This window comes from Equus asinus, chromosome 22 (assembly GCF_041296235.1).
Source record: "Equus asinus isolate D_3611 breed Donkey chromosome 22, EquAss-T2T_v2, whole genome shotgun sequence".
NCBI lineage: Eukaryota > Metazoa > Chordata > Mammalia > Perissodactyla > Equidae > Equus > Equus asinus.
In genome coordinates, this window is record NC_091811.1 from 20,439,082 (window position 1) to 20,453,041 (window position 13,960).

Genomic DNA, 13,960 nt, shown 5'->3' on the forward strand with positions numbered 1-13,960 from the left:
ATACATACGTATATTTGTCTAAGATATTGGTCTTAGCAGGTAGGAATAAAATTTAATAATTTACCTTCAGCATTATGTCTATTATGTTATACTCTATGTAATGTATGTAATCTCAGAGAAGATATTTTTATAAGAAGTGCTCTGATCTCACAATATATGACTTGGCTGAGGAATTCCAGATACAGCTTGCTGTTTTCAGCGGGAATATATTCCTACTCTTTTTGTAGAATCAGTGTAAGTAGAAGGAGAAAATTTTAACTGTTTGCTCTCACCTTCTTTCACAGCTTCCTCATCAAGAGAGTTCAATAGTTCTCTCCTCCTATCTTGATTTCCCACCAGGGCAAAAGCATAGGCCAACAATGCCTTGGTGTAGCTGTGGGTCCCAGGGGTCCCCTCCTTTGCTGACTTTCATGCAGATTCCGGGCAGAACAGAGCATTGTGAACAACAGGGTGCTGTAAGTACAAAGAGTTGATGGTATCAGACCAGGGTAGATAGAGGACGGAGCAAGTCCTGAGCTGGATATTGCTTAACAGATGTCATTCATGGTTTTCAGCCAGCCAGATAGACAGTCACATATTCTTTATATTTAAGTTGAAAAATATTTTAAATCTCTTAACTTTATGGTTAAGTCTTAAAGAATAAATCTAGAAAACTGTGTTTTTAGGACTAGTTTTGGAATATAGTCCAAAGGCATTATTGGACAAGTACAAATTCCCCTTAATGGGTAGACCAGAGAGCTCATCTAGCTGAGAAACGCCTCATCATGGAGCAAAAGAAAAGTTGAGACTTCACTTTTTAGTAAGGTGGTGTTCCAGACATCAAGTCTGTAGTTTTCATAGTAGGAAATGGGATTGATGTAGATCTTACAGTGACAGGAAGAGGACTCTCCAAAGAGCAACAGTAACATAGGCATAAAGTGTCACTTCATCTTCTACTCCTCCCTGTAAATGAGAGAGAGAGAGACAGAAAGAGAGAGAAAGGATATTTTGATTAATTCTACTACCCAATTTTTTTTTTTTTTAAAGATTTTCACCTAGGCTAACAACAGTTGCCAATCTTCCTTTTTTTTTTTTTCTGCTTTATTTCCCAAACCCCCGCCTACCCCCCGCCGGTACATAGTTGTGTATCTTAGTTGCAGGTCCTTCTAGTTGTGGGATGTGGGACGCCGCCTCAACATGGCCTGACGAGTGGTGCCATGTCCGCGCCCAGGATTCGAACCCTGGGCCCCCGCAGCGGAGCGCGTGAACTTAACCACTCGGCCACGGAGCCGGCCCCTTCTACCAAATATTAGTATAGTCTCTTCTGTTGTTCCATGGAAACTCTTCTCAGTATCTGTCTCTAACATCTTCATGCCAAGTGCCATTTCTTTCTTCTCTATAATTTTCAGGTTTAATACTTCTCTGATGTGCTCTCATATTACCCAGGACTTCATCTTTGCAATTTCTCTCTGCCTTCTTTCTCCCCTCACCCTTGGAAGAATGTTAATATTGATGTATCATGAGGTTCAGGATAAGTATTCAGGACACTTCACCTTAACAGCATTGTTGAGCAGTGATCCAGAGCTCCTGAAACAGCCATTGTCCTTTTGCTTCTGGGAGAGCCAAGTGAGGACTTGGGTAATGTGTGGTTCATGGACAAAGACAAAGACTCGAGTCTGGGCAAAAGTCTTCAGTACAAAGGCCATAAGCCTGAAGGGTAAAGAAGGGTGGGGTGATGAGACCATTTGTTTCCATGCAGCACCTTCATGGTCTGTTTGGCACACATAGATTTCCTTTCCCCTGAGTGCACCCTCATGAGAGTCAATGAGCTATTACTGAGAGTTTGGAGCCTTTTTCTGTTAACCCAGATGCTTATATATTCTTTTTGTTTTGCTGCGACATGTTAAATGCATTACGAACTGGTCCTTGCTTCCTAAAGCATTTCTTCATCACTTTAGAGATTCAGGTTTTCTCCTGGTTTTCTTGGGTGGTTAAGATATTTTCTTGCACATTCTGGACTTTCTGTACTTATTTCTTTTAACAGATTTCTTACCTTCTCTTCTGTAGCTAATACTTTAATGGATTAACTTCTTTTAAGGACTTGCTTCAGTAAATATTTCCCTTCATGTCACCCTGCCCTCCACCACTTTCTGGGTCATCAATTTGCTCTTGTTTTCCTGTGTGGTCAGACTTTAGGTAGATAGATAGATAGATAGGTAGGTAGATAGATAAGTAGATAGAAACAGAAAGTCATCTATTAGAAGGTGGTAAAGTACGCTCTGTAAATAATGGCTGCCATTTTTCTAGTCTGTTTCTATCATCTCTCTGTGCTAAGCAACAATTTAAGAGGGCAAATCCTAAACTTATAATCTTCCCTTAGCAACATGACAAGGAAGAGAAGCTTGGTGTATTGGATACAAAAAGAATCAAATTCAAAGTGTTCTCAGCTCTACCACTTATTAGTTGTTTATACCAGAGATATTTATTTATTTCCGTCACTCTGAATATTGTTTCGTCCTCTGTAAAATGAAGCTAATAGCTCTCACTTCATGGGATTGTTGTAAGAATTAAATAGGCTAATATATGTACATGTTTTGAACTCATAGTTGAAACTCAGAATAGATTTTCTTTTCTTAGATGTATTGCCCTTGTTCCTGCCATATTAATCCCCAAAGGTTCTGTAAGAACCACCTCAGTGTTTGTAGTTCAACTGTCTCTTGTAATGGAATGTCTCTGGAATGAAAGGTTCAATTAGGTTAAGAAGCATTATAGAAAGGCAGCTCACCTACATGTGTAGGCTGATGCATCCAGGAATCACTGGCATTTTATGGTCTCCTGTATGTGGTGTTTGCCATAGTTTTATGGATATGTCAAAACACGACATTCTATTATGTGGTAGGAAAATTGTCATTTCCACAAAATTCACCATCATTATCTTAATGTCTGGTGATAGAACCCAAGCTTAATTGGGAAAAGTTTCATTAGAGTAATAAACTTTGTGTCCCTTACCAATGATGAGATAGCCAATGGCCTTGGACTTGATCTCTGGAGTCAGCTGTTGGGTTTCATTCAGGTAGTTTAAGACATAGATGTCAGGAACAAATAGGACCATGTTTTGCTCTCAACAGCCATAGGGCATCAGGAGGATATTCTGTATATTTTGCATAGCAGAACCTGTCTGTCTTCTGGGGAATGTAAAAGAATAGATGTCAGAGTAATTTCAGTTCATAAGTAACCAACATCTTAAAGAAAATTTTCTTATTTGGAGTCATGCACTCTATCATTTAGGCAAGGGAAAATTTATATTTAGAGAGAGAACCTTCCAAGATCCTAATAGAAATAGACATTATCATTAAGTTGATATTTAGAATACAAATATATAGATATGAAGTGTGATGGCAGCTCTTTTGTCCCAAGTTTCCTTAGGTTCAAGATAACTCACCCAAAACTGAGAAAGAGGATCTGGAAGATTCTTTGATCACATTTAGTGGGAGCTTCAGGGAGAATTGCTTAGTTAGTTGACTACCTTTGGAAACAGATAGCCCATATGAAAGAATGACATCTTTTACAGCAATATAATGTAGAGGTTAAGAGTGAGGCTTCAGAGTCACACTGCCCAGATATGGTACTGGCCCTGAAACTTACTAGCTATGTATCTTGGACAAATTACTAACCTCTTTATAGTCTAACTTGCTTATGTGATAATTCAATGAAATAATAAATGTAAAACATGTATGTATTAGAACAGCCTCTGCAACATATTAAATTTCAGTACATGTGAGCAGTTATTTTTGTTGTTATTATTATGTTTAACAGTAATAATATTATATCTCCTTGAGGAACCCTGGGTCCAAGGAATAAGAATTTTGACTTAAGACAAGTTATCTTTAATTGTCCAGCTCCTCTTGGCACTATGTGACTTCCATATGTGACCCACTCACTTTACCAGGTTTTGTGTTGCTATGAATAAAGGCTCTCTAAAAGGAGGCTAGGAACTGGTGGGGATCTATAGTCTTCCAATTTAATTGTATAATTCTCTGATTTTATTCTTTAAATTAGTCCTTCTCAAATGACAAAAACAGTATCATTTACACTATGGAAACAGAACTAATACTAATGTGCCAATGCAGTTTAAAAGCTACAACTGTTTCTTGATGATATGATCAAGTTCCAATCTTAAGTGGGTTTTTTTACCATTAAAAACCATTTCTTAAGTAAGATGACTACAAAGTGCCATATATTTCATCATCAACCATGCTGGAGAACATTACTATGATTGAAACTTATGACTCTGCTCTTTTTCTACCTAGTCCTGTGGCATTTTAAACTTCTATGTCCTTCCTGGGTAATGAGCAGCTAATGGGCTATGGAGTAAAGGCTAAATGAGAACCAAGCAAGCCCCAGTGTTAGTCTTGTCTGTACTGCCCAAGCTATATTAACCCACTCTTTTGGGCTCAGTATCCAAAATGAGGGATAATAAGGGCAGAGAATCAAAAGTATTGGTGTGAGAAATATATGAATCTTAGGAGAGAAGTGGAAATCAAAAAAAGGGAATAGCTCTCAAGTAATTTATGAAAAAAGCTATTTACAATAAGCTAACAAAGTTAGCTAGCAGGATTTCTTATAATACTTTTAGAATAGGAAATTCCATTAGTTTTATCAGATAGATTATGTGAGCATGATATTAATTATCCTTTCTTGCCTCAAGGCTGGCCATACGGTTTTTTATTGTTACTGTTGATAAGGACTCAGAAAAATATGTCAAAGTGTTCCAGACTGACTGACCTCCACCAACAGGGTTTTAATGACCATGTCTTCCCTCTCCATCTCAGGGACCTCAGCAACCTCATTTCCACACAGCTTTAGGGATTGCACTGCTTCTGCACTCACTGAGACGTTCACATTTCCTGAAACAAAGAATGTCAAAAAAGTGAGTATTCGTCTTGATAAGTGTTCAAGCTATCTCAAATAGCTGAAAATGACCCTATGCTCTGTAACTATCTCGAAGGGCTGCACATTAACCTTATAACTAGCTGGAATAGGAAATAAAGCTGAAAAAACCCCAAAGCTGTTGTACACTGAGTAACCAATGCCCAAGCATAGTGATTGTGGGGCCAAGATCCAGTGGGAGCAGGGGAGGAGAGCATTGTGGATAGAAATCAAAAGAAGAAAAAAAATTAACTTTATGGAATTATGTTTGTGGGAAGCAAAAGAGAATACGATGTTAGTAGTGTTCAGATAACCATTACCCTTGTTGGTCGGCGAACTTTTTGGGGAATATCACTCAGAGTTTTAGGAGTTATTGTCCAAGATAAGGTCTGCTGGTCATTTACACAGATGCGATAGGATTCTTTTCCCTTTTCATTTTGTGAGGCTAGGAAGGCTGGAGAGGCTTTCAGTTTCACATTGACCTATGATCCACAGGTGAGACAGGGAGATGGAAATTATCAGAATATGGAGAGACACAAATGCATGGAATTGGAACCATGTGTGAAATGATGCCCTAAATTAGAATTTGGAAAAAAACCTCTATGATGTACAAGTTCATGCATGCTCTGAGAAGCATAAAATGGCAATGATACAAATAAAGACTGATTATTTACTAGGAGGATCTCATGTTTGCATTAGGGTAAATTGCAGAAATCTACAGATGTAGCATCAGTGGAGGGAAGGGAAAAGCAGCAATAGTACATTGCGCCTGGGAGCACTACCTGCTGGTTCGTACCTCCTATGTACATTTTCTTCCTGACTTTATTCCATCCTCCCTCTCCCACTTCCTCTGACACATTACATATCTACTCTGTGCAAAGCATAGCAAATTATGATGGGTATATAAGAGGTTCTTGACCTTGAGGATATTTTGTTAGAAAAGGGATAATCTATACACAAAACTATGGCATAATTTACAAAGAGATAAATGATATTAGAGAAGTTAAAAGTATATCCTGGGAGTTTTGAGATGAAGGCTTGAAGAATGACATTCATGGAATTAAGAAAACTGAGTTCTGTGCAAGCATCAAGAATTTTCCTGGCAAAAAGCTTGTCCTGTGGCAGAGGATTCTGCAAAATTCAGGAAATTTAAAAAAAGATATGTGAGTTGGACAGCCATGGTTCCATCACCATGGAGCTACACCGTGGTGTAGAATATATGTCATTGTGTTATCTGATCATGTCCTACCTTGTTTAGCACTATTTATTTGCAGTGCTAGCACATTATTCCTAGAATTAGCCATAGTCTTAGGAACAGAATTAGGAGCTAACTGACCAAAGGAGTCTTTCATTCTATCCACCCTTCCATTCACCCTCATTTTCCTTACCTGGATGCACTTGGGAAGGTAGTTTAGGATGGTGGCTTTGAGTGTGAAGGCCTCTCCACGTATCACTGAGTAGGGCGTTGTGAGTGCCACAAAGAAGAGCCAGAAAGCTGGGAGAGAGGCAATTGGAAAAGACCAAGGCCAGTGTCACTGGGCAGGCAGAGGGCCCTTGCCTTGCACTCCATGATGGTATTGGAGACTATTATTCCTACTTCAGCCATAGCTGATGAGCTGGGGAGGATGGTGATATGAAGAACAGAAATTAAGTGGTGAAACATCTTTTCTCAAGAGAGAATCAATATGTCTAAAGATATTGTCAAGAACCTGAATCCACTCAAGGGTTCCCAAATGAGTGCACATGTGAGCACTGGATTATGTATCAGGGACTGAGTTAGGAAAATGAAAGGCACTAAACGGTGCCTCTTTCCCTTGTCAACTATGACCACATCACACGCGTGAGTTTCTTAAATAGAAATATTTGAATGTGACTCAGTTTGGTTCTTAAACTACCCTCACTATTGTACAATCACTTAAACAAGCATATGTAAGAATCATGGTCCAGCAAATAGACCATTATATTTATGTAGCCTGATTTGCTTATGTGCTTGTTCCAATCTTGTCTATGGAAGTCTGCCTGCATGGCATTAAGCAGAATAGCATTTGGATATTTTTAGCTCCCACGTCTATTTCTGGCAGTCTCAGGAATAATGATTTTAGAATTGCTCGGCTCTTGAGACAACTGTACTAGTGAACCTATACAATAAAAGTATTTTCTTAAGTCTGTCCCTAAAGGTAAGAGGTTAAGACAATTATTTAGAACTTTTTAGAAAGATCTTCTTAGAGTCAAAAATACTGGAGGATCCACATCCTCTCACCCACAGTAAATGGAGGAGAGTGACGTTACTTACTCCACTACCACCAACTCCCAGATGCAGATCTCAGGGAAATAACTCCGCATTATTTCAGAGATTGGCTCCAGACTTTGCATATTATTTCCAGGTATTCTATTCTATAAGTCAAATTGAGGAACATATGGATTCGCTGACATTCCTAAAGCCAATAAAATAAGAGAAAATAATAATTTAGTTAAGAAAAAGCATTCTCTCATTTCACGGTGCCTGAGTGAGACTCCGGAGAGCAAATTCTCAGTTTTTCTACTTTGCTGTCTCCTAAGAAATGTAGAACTTTGGAAATAATTTGCTGAGCCCTCATTCTTTGAGGAGAGGGGAGTCTTTGTAAAAGGTAGAAATTCCCCATATCCTAGAGATAGCATGATTTCATGTGAAAGAAGGCTGGAAGAATAAGATAACTTGGAGATAGTTTTATGGTTTGTGGGGGGAAATGATGGGTTTTCAAGGTCCGAAAGCATTGTTTCTTTCATAGAAGAAGTGAGCAGAAAAATCTGAAACTTTCTTTAGGTAATGTGAGTGGTGACCAAATTAGAAGTTATTTGAATTACTAATGGAGTGAACAGAATTTAGTAATAGCAGTTCTGTGTACTATACTGAAGCTTGTAAACTCATCGCTCTCTTGATAACAAGGCTAGAGCATTAGGTTTTATTCCATTTATTTTACGGAAAAGAGAAATGAAGAATTCAAGATACCAAAGAGAGTTATTTCCATTTGGTATAGCTCTATGGTTGAGACAAAAAAATCATTTGCAAAAGTGAGAGGGTAGTGAATCAAACATAAGGGCTATCTGGTCCCTGTTGTGCCTGACATTGTGCTTATAAATTGATTTTGAGTTAGGCTCTCCACTCAAGTATCCCATCTGATATTTCAGAATTACCTTGTGAAAGAATATTTATAAGGAAAAATATATTTCCAAAAATTTTCCCTCAATATCTTTCTCAACTGTAAAAAGCATGAATAGTAATTTCTTTAATAATTATCATATAGCTGCTTTCCCTCACATCTTTCCAAGTGGTAGCCATCTCTATCTCTGATTTCTCACTGATATTGTTCTATTGTCTTTGTCTTTACTCTTATTTTTAATACTTAAGTATCTAAATAAACTATTTTCCATTTCCTGCCCCAGATGTCAAAGACCCTCCAACTCTTCCAGCTATTACAGTTAACAAACTACTCCATAATGTGTTACTTTAACTTCATTTATTGAATGATGGCTATATCCTCCCTATTTTCTCTTATTCTCAATGTCAATTTGACTCTCTACCTATCCTTTCAGAGTTTATATGATAAAATTTGATTCTTCCTCATGCTACCATTAATAAATTCTACTGTAAATTCCTTTAAATTAATTTGTCAAGACAAAATCTTTTTTTTTTTTTGGTTTCCTTTTCCCCTCTGACTTCATGAAAATGTGTCGATCCCTGAACTCACCCACTTACCTTATGTTCCATTGCTGGTCACAAATTACTTTCAACTGGGTATTCTGTTCATAGCTTAAAAAGGGCCACTTAATCTAGCTTTGTAATACTTGTATTCATTTCTGACCTTGACTACTTTCAAGCCAAAAAGTGTAAACACTTGAAACTTTATTTTCTTCCAAATTTTGTGTCTAGTATGATCCTTCTAAGAAACATATTAGATCGTGTCACTCCTGTTTTGAAAATCTCCCCATCTCACTCAGAGTAAAAAGTCAAATCCTTACAGTGATCTACAAGGCCCTACACAATCTGACCTAAATTTTTCCTCTGTTCTCTTTCTCCAACTGCTCTTATTTTATTAACTCTGTTCCAACCACACTGGTTTCCTTGTCTTCTTAGAAGATTCCAGGCAAGCTTTCATCTCAGAGCCTTTGAGAGGCAGAATAGTGTAGTAGTTAAAAGACATGGATCTGGAGTCAGACTGCCTGATTTGAATTCTCATTCCATATCTTACTGGCTGTGGGATCTTACTGACTGAGGTACTTAACCTTCCTAGGTTCAGTTTTTCCATTTGAAAAATAGTGATAACCACAAAAAAGAAATAGTAATTATGTGACGTGATGGTGATGTTAACTGATTCTACAATAATAATCATTTTGCAATGTAAGTGTATCAAATCAGCATGTTGCACACCTTAAACTTACACAATGTTATATGTCAATGATATCTCAATACAGCTGTAAAAAACAAAACAAAAAGAATAAAAACAGTGATAAGAATACATACCTATCTTATTGCTGTAATAATTAAGGAAATTTATGTATTTATCTATCATCATCTATCTTTGTATCTATCTATATTATCTGCCTATTATCTATCTTTCTACCTATATTTCTATCTATCTATCTATCTATCTCCCTACCTACCTATCTCTCATCTATCTCCTGAAACATAGTAAGCACTCCATAGGTATTTTCTATTATTGGTGTCACTTTCTATGACTGTAATGTTCTTCGAGTGTCATATAGTTGGTTCTCTTCCATTAAGTCTTTGCTCAAATTTTACTCTCTTTGTAAGACATTCACTGACCACCCTATTTAAATTTCCAACTCTTTCATTCTCTATTTGAATTTTTCCCATAGAATTTATCTTCTATCAAATATAAAATTTACTTGCTTGTTTCGTTTACACTCTATGCCCATTAGAACATGAATTTCATAAAGTTGAAGATTTTGTTATATGTCTGGAAACTAGGTTGGTAAGTGTTCAATAAATACTTATTGAACACATGAGTAATAATAACTTTCATATTTGTAACTTCTTAATTTTCAATGTTTCAAGCACTAACAATTTCTATCATTGTCTAACATGATTTTAGTCTCTTTATTAGATTAACCATTATCTCTCTCTCTCTCAGGTCCTGGGGGCACTTTTAAAGTTATATTCTCCATAGATATATGGAAAGAGCTGAGGTGAGCCAGAGTCAGCCAGAGAGGACTCCTGGAACTTCTTGTTCAAGGAACCAAGCTGAGAGAAACCAGACAGCTAAAGACTCAAATGATGAATCCTAGCAGGTGAGAAGAAGCCAGATTGACAGTGGCCAAGGAAGATAAGAACTCTGAGACCAAAGCCCCTGACACTTCTTCTCCACCAGTAAGTAATGGAGATCACAATCTTTTAGACACTATCTTGGAGAGGAACTGGGGAGAGGTAGAAAAAAAGTCTTACAACTTTTGGATTTCGCCAGCTTTATGACTGAATAGGGTTAAAATTGCTTTCCCCCTGCATTGACCGGTTACTAGGTGCTCTTGATGAGGACTCAATTAGTTATTGAAAAATAAAGAAGCTTTATTTTCTATACACATATGATCTACAACATGAGTTAAATTGCACCCCACTATACACTTTAAATGTTTTTGTAGTCAATGCCTTCCATCCAAAAGAATGATTCTGTGAAGGTAGGGTCTAAGGTTTAGTGTCTAATGCAATGCTTCTAATGCTTCTTGGTGACTACTTGTGTTTATGATGATGATTGGCCCAATGAAAAGATTATTTCATATAAATGAAAGAAAAAATGTATTAACCATTTATGATTAATCTCTTATGATTGGAAGGTATCTTAAGGAATGCAAGGGTAGCATTTAACAGGAAAGGCAAGGCAAAGAACGAGAGGCTGAAATACAGAATAGACTCTTGAGGAAGAGACTTTGAGTGAGACTTACAGTTCTGCAGAGTCTGAGGCATTGGTAGAAAACAGGACAAGGAGAAGTAGCATGAAACGTGAATGAGGAAGTCTGTCTTTCTCTATAGTAAGGGACAAATCTCGGGGAATGTATTATGCCCAACTCTCTGTCTTGAGCCTGGTCCCTGAGATCTCCCAAATTTACCAGGCTTTATGTGGCTGCTATTTGCAAACAAGCTCCACCCCAAGGCTTCCAAAAAGACTTCAGAGTTGGGCACAGACTCCCTAAAACGGTCGTTGTTGCCCTCAGTGATTGCCTCATTACTCTCACGGCTAAACTCTGACAGGCTCTGGGCATTTCCAGAGGATTTATTTTTCTCCAGCTTTATTGAGATATAATTGACATATAACATTGTTCAAGTTTAAGGGGTACAACATGATTTGATACACATACGTATCAGAAAATGATCACCACTATAGAGTTAGTTAACGCTGCCATCACCTCACATAATTACCATTTGTGTGTGTGTGTGTGTGATGAGAATAAGATCTACTCTCTTAGCAACTTTCAAGTATATAATACAGTGTTCTTAACTGTAGTCACCATGCTGTCCATTAGATCCCAAGAACTTATTCATCTAATGATTGGAAGTTTGTACTCTGATCAATATCTCCAAGATTCTACATATAGTGAGATCATATAGCATTTGTCATTCTCCGTCTGACTTATTTCACTTAGCATATTGCCCCCAAGATCCATTCATGTTATTGCAAAAGGTAGAATTTCCTTCTTTTTTATTGCTGAATATATTCCATTATGTATATATATACACACATATATACACAATATAGATATAAGTGTGTGTGTGTGTGTATATATATCACATTTTCTTTTTCCATTCGTCCATTGATGATAGATACTTAGGTTGTTTTCATGTCTTGGCTATCATAAATAATGCTGCAATAGACATGACACTGCAGATATATCTTCGAGATAACAATTTCATTTCCTTCAGATATATACTCAGAAGTGGGATTGCTGGATCATATGGTGTTTTATTTTTAGTTTTTTGAGGAAACTTCATGCTGTTTTCCATAGTGGGTGCACCAATTTTCATCCCCATCAGCAGAGCACTGGAATTCCCTTTTCTCCACATCCTTGCCAGCACTTATCTCTTATCTTTTGACAATAGCTGTTCTAACAGGGGTGAGGTCCTATCTTATTGTGGTTTTTATTTGCATTTCCCTGATGATTAGTGATGTTGAACATCTTTTCATGTACCTGTTGGCCATTGTATGTCTTTTGTGGAAAAATGTCTATTCTGGTCTTCTGCTCATTTTTAATTTAAATTATTGTTATTGTTATTATTATTATTATTTTACTATTGAGTTGTATGAGTTCTTTAAATATTTGGATATGAATCCCTTAAAAAATATATGATGTGTAAATGTGTTTTCCCATTTCGTAGATTGTCTTTTCATTTTGTTGATTCTTTCTTTTGCTGTGCAGAAGCTTTTTACTTTGATGTAGTCCCACTTGTTGATTTTTGCTTTTGTAGCTTGCACTTTTGGTGTCATATCCAAAAACTGATTGCCAAGACCAATATCAAGGAGATTTATTCCTGTTTTCTTCTAGGAGTTTTATGGTTTCAGGTCTTACATTCAAGTCTTTAACCAATTTTGAATTACTTTTTGTGAGTGGTATAAGATAGAGGTCCAATTTCATTCATCTACACGTGATTATCTAGTTTTCCGAACATCATTTATTGAGGAGATTATCCTTTCCTTATTGAGTATTCTTGGCTTCCTGGTCAAATATCAGTTGACTGTGTATCCAAGGTTTTGTTTTTAATCTCTGTATTCTGTTCCATTGGTCTATATCTCTGTTTTTCATCTATTTCTGTGAAAAATGCTGCTAGACTTTGATAGAGATTGCACTGAAACTATAGATGGCTTTGGGTAATATGGACATTTTAATGTTTAATGTTAATTCTTCTGATTCATGTGAGTGAGATATCTCTCCAATTTATTTATATCTTCTTCGATTTCTTTCATCAATGTGTTATATTTGTCAGTGTACAAGTCTTTTACCAAATTTATTCCTAGATATGTTATTGTTTTCGATGCTATTGTAAATGAGAATGTTTTCTTTCTTTCTTTATTTTTATTGGAGTTATATTGATTTATAACATTATATACATTTCAGGTGTACATCTTTATATTTTGATTTCTGTGTAGATTACATCATGTTCACCACCCAAAGACTAATTACAATCCATCACCACACACGTGCCTAATCACCCCTTTTGCCCTCTTCCCTCTCCCTTTCCCCTCTGGTAACCACCGATCCAATCTCTGTCTCTATGTGTTTGTTTGTTGTTGTTTTTATCTTCTACTTATGAGTGAGATCATACAGTATTTGACTTTCTCCCTCTCACTTATTTCGCTTAGCATAATATGTTCAAGATCCATCCATGTTGTCACAAATGGCCAAAATTCATCCTTTTTATGGCTGAGTAATATTCTTTTGTGTATATATACCAAATCTTCTTTATCCACTTGTCCCTTGATGGGCAACAAGCTTGCTTCCAAGTCTTGGCTATTGTTAATAATGCTGCAGTGAACATAGGGGTACATATACCTTTGTGCATTAGTGTTTTCATGTTCTCTGGATAAATACCCAGCAGTGGAATAGCTGGATCATATGATAGCTCTATTCTTAATTTTTTGAGGTATCTCCGTACTGTTTTCCATAGTGGCTGCACCACTTTTCACTCCCACCAGCAGTGTACGACGGTTCCCTTTTCCCTACATCCTCTCCAACATTTGTTATTTCCTGTCTTGTTCATTATAGCCATTCTGATGGGAGTGAGGTGATATCTCATTGCAGTTTTGACTTGCATTTTCCTGATAATTAGTGGTGTTGAACACCTTTTCATGTGCCTGTTGGCTAACTATATATACTCTTTGGAGAAATGTCTGTTCAGATCTTTTACCGATTTTTTAATTGAGTTTTTAGGGTTTTTTTTGTTGAGATGTATGAGTACTTTATATATTTTGGGTATTAACCCCTTATCAGAGATATGATTTGCAAATATCTTCTCCAAATTGTTAAGTTGTCTTTTCATTTTGTTGAATGTTTCCTTTGCTGTGCA

The 13,960-nt window shown here is 36.8% G+C and overlaps 1 long non-coding RNA gene across 6 annotated transcripts in view; it reads left to right on the plus strand.

The window, feature by feature from the left end:
• Window positions 1-13,960, plus strand: part of LOC139041560 (uncharacterized) — an 80,922-nt gene that overhangs the window by 50,849 nt on the left and 16,113 nt on the right. For 3 of the 6 annotated variants that reach the window (XR_011496947.1, XR_011496945.1, XR_011496946.1), the window contains exons 2-3: window positions 4,812-4,909; window positions 10,041-10,276. This is a non-coding gene — a long non-coding RNA (uncharacterized lncRNA). The remainder of the gene's footprint in view (window positions 1-4,811; window positions 4,910-10,040; window positions 10,277-13,960) is intronic. The other 3 variants (XR_011496950.1, XR_011496948.1, XR_011496949.1) reach the window with 1 other exon arrangement.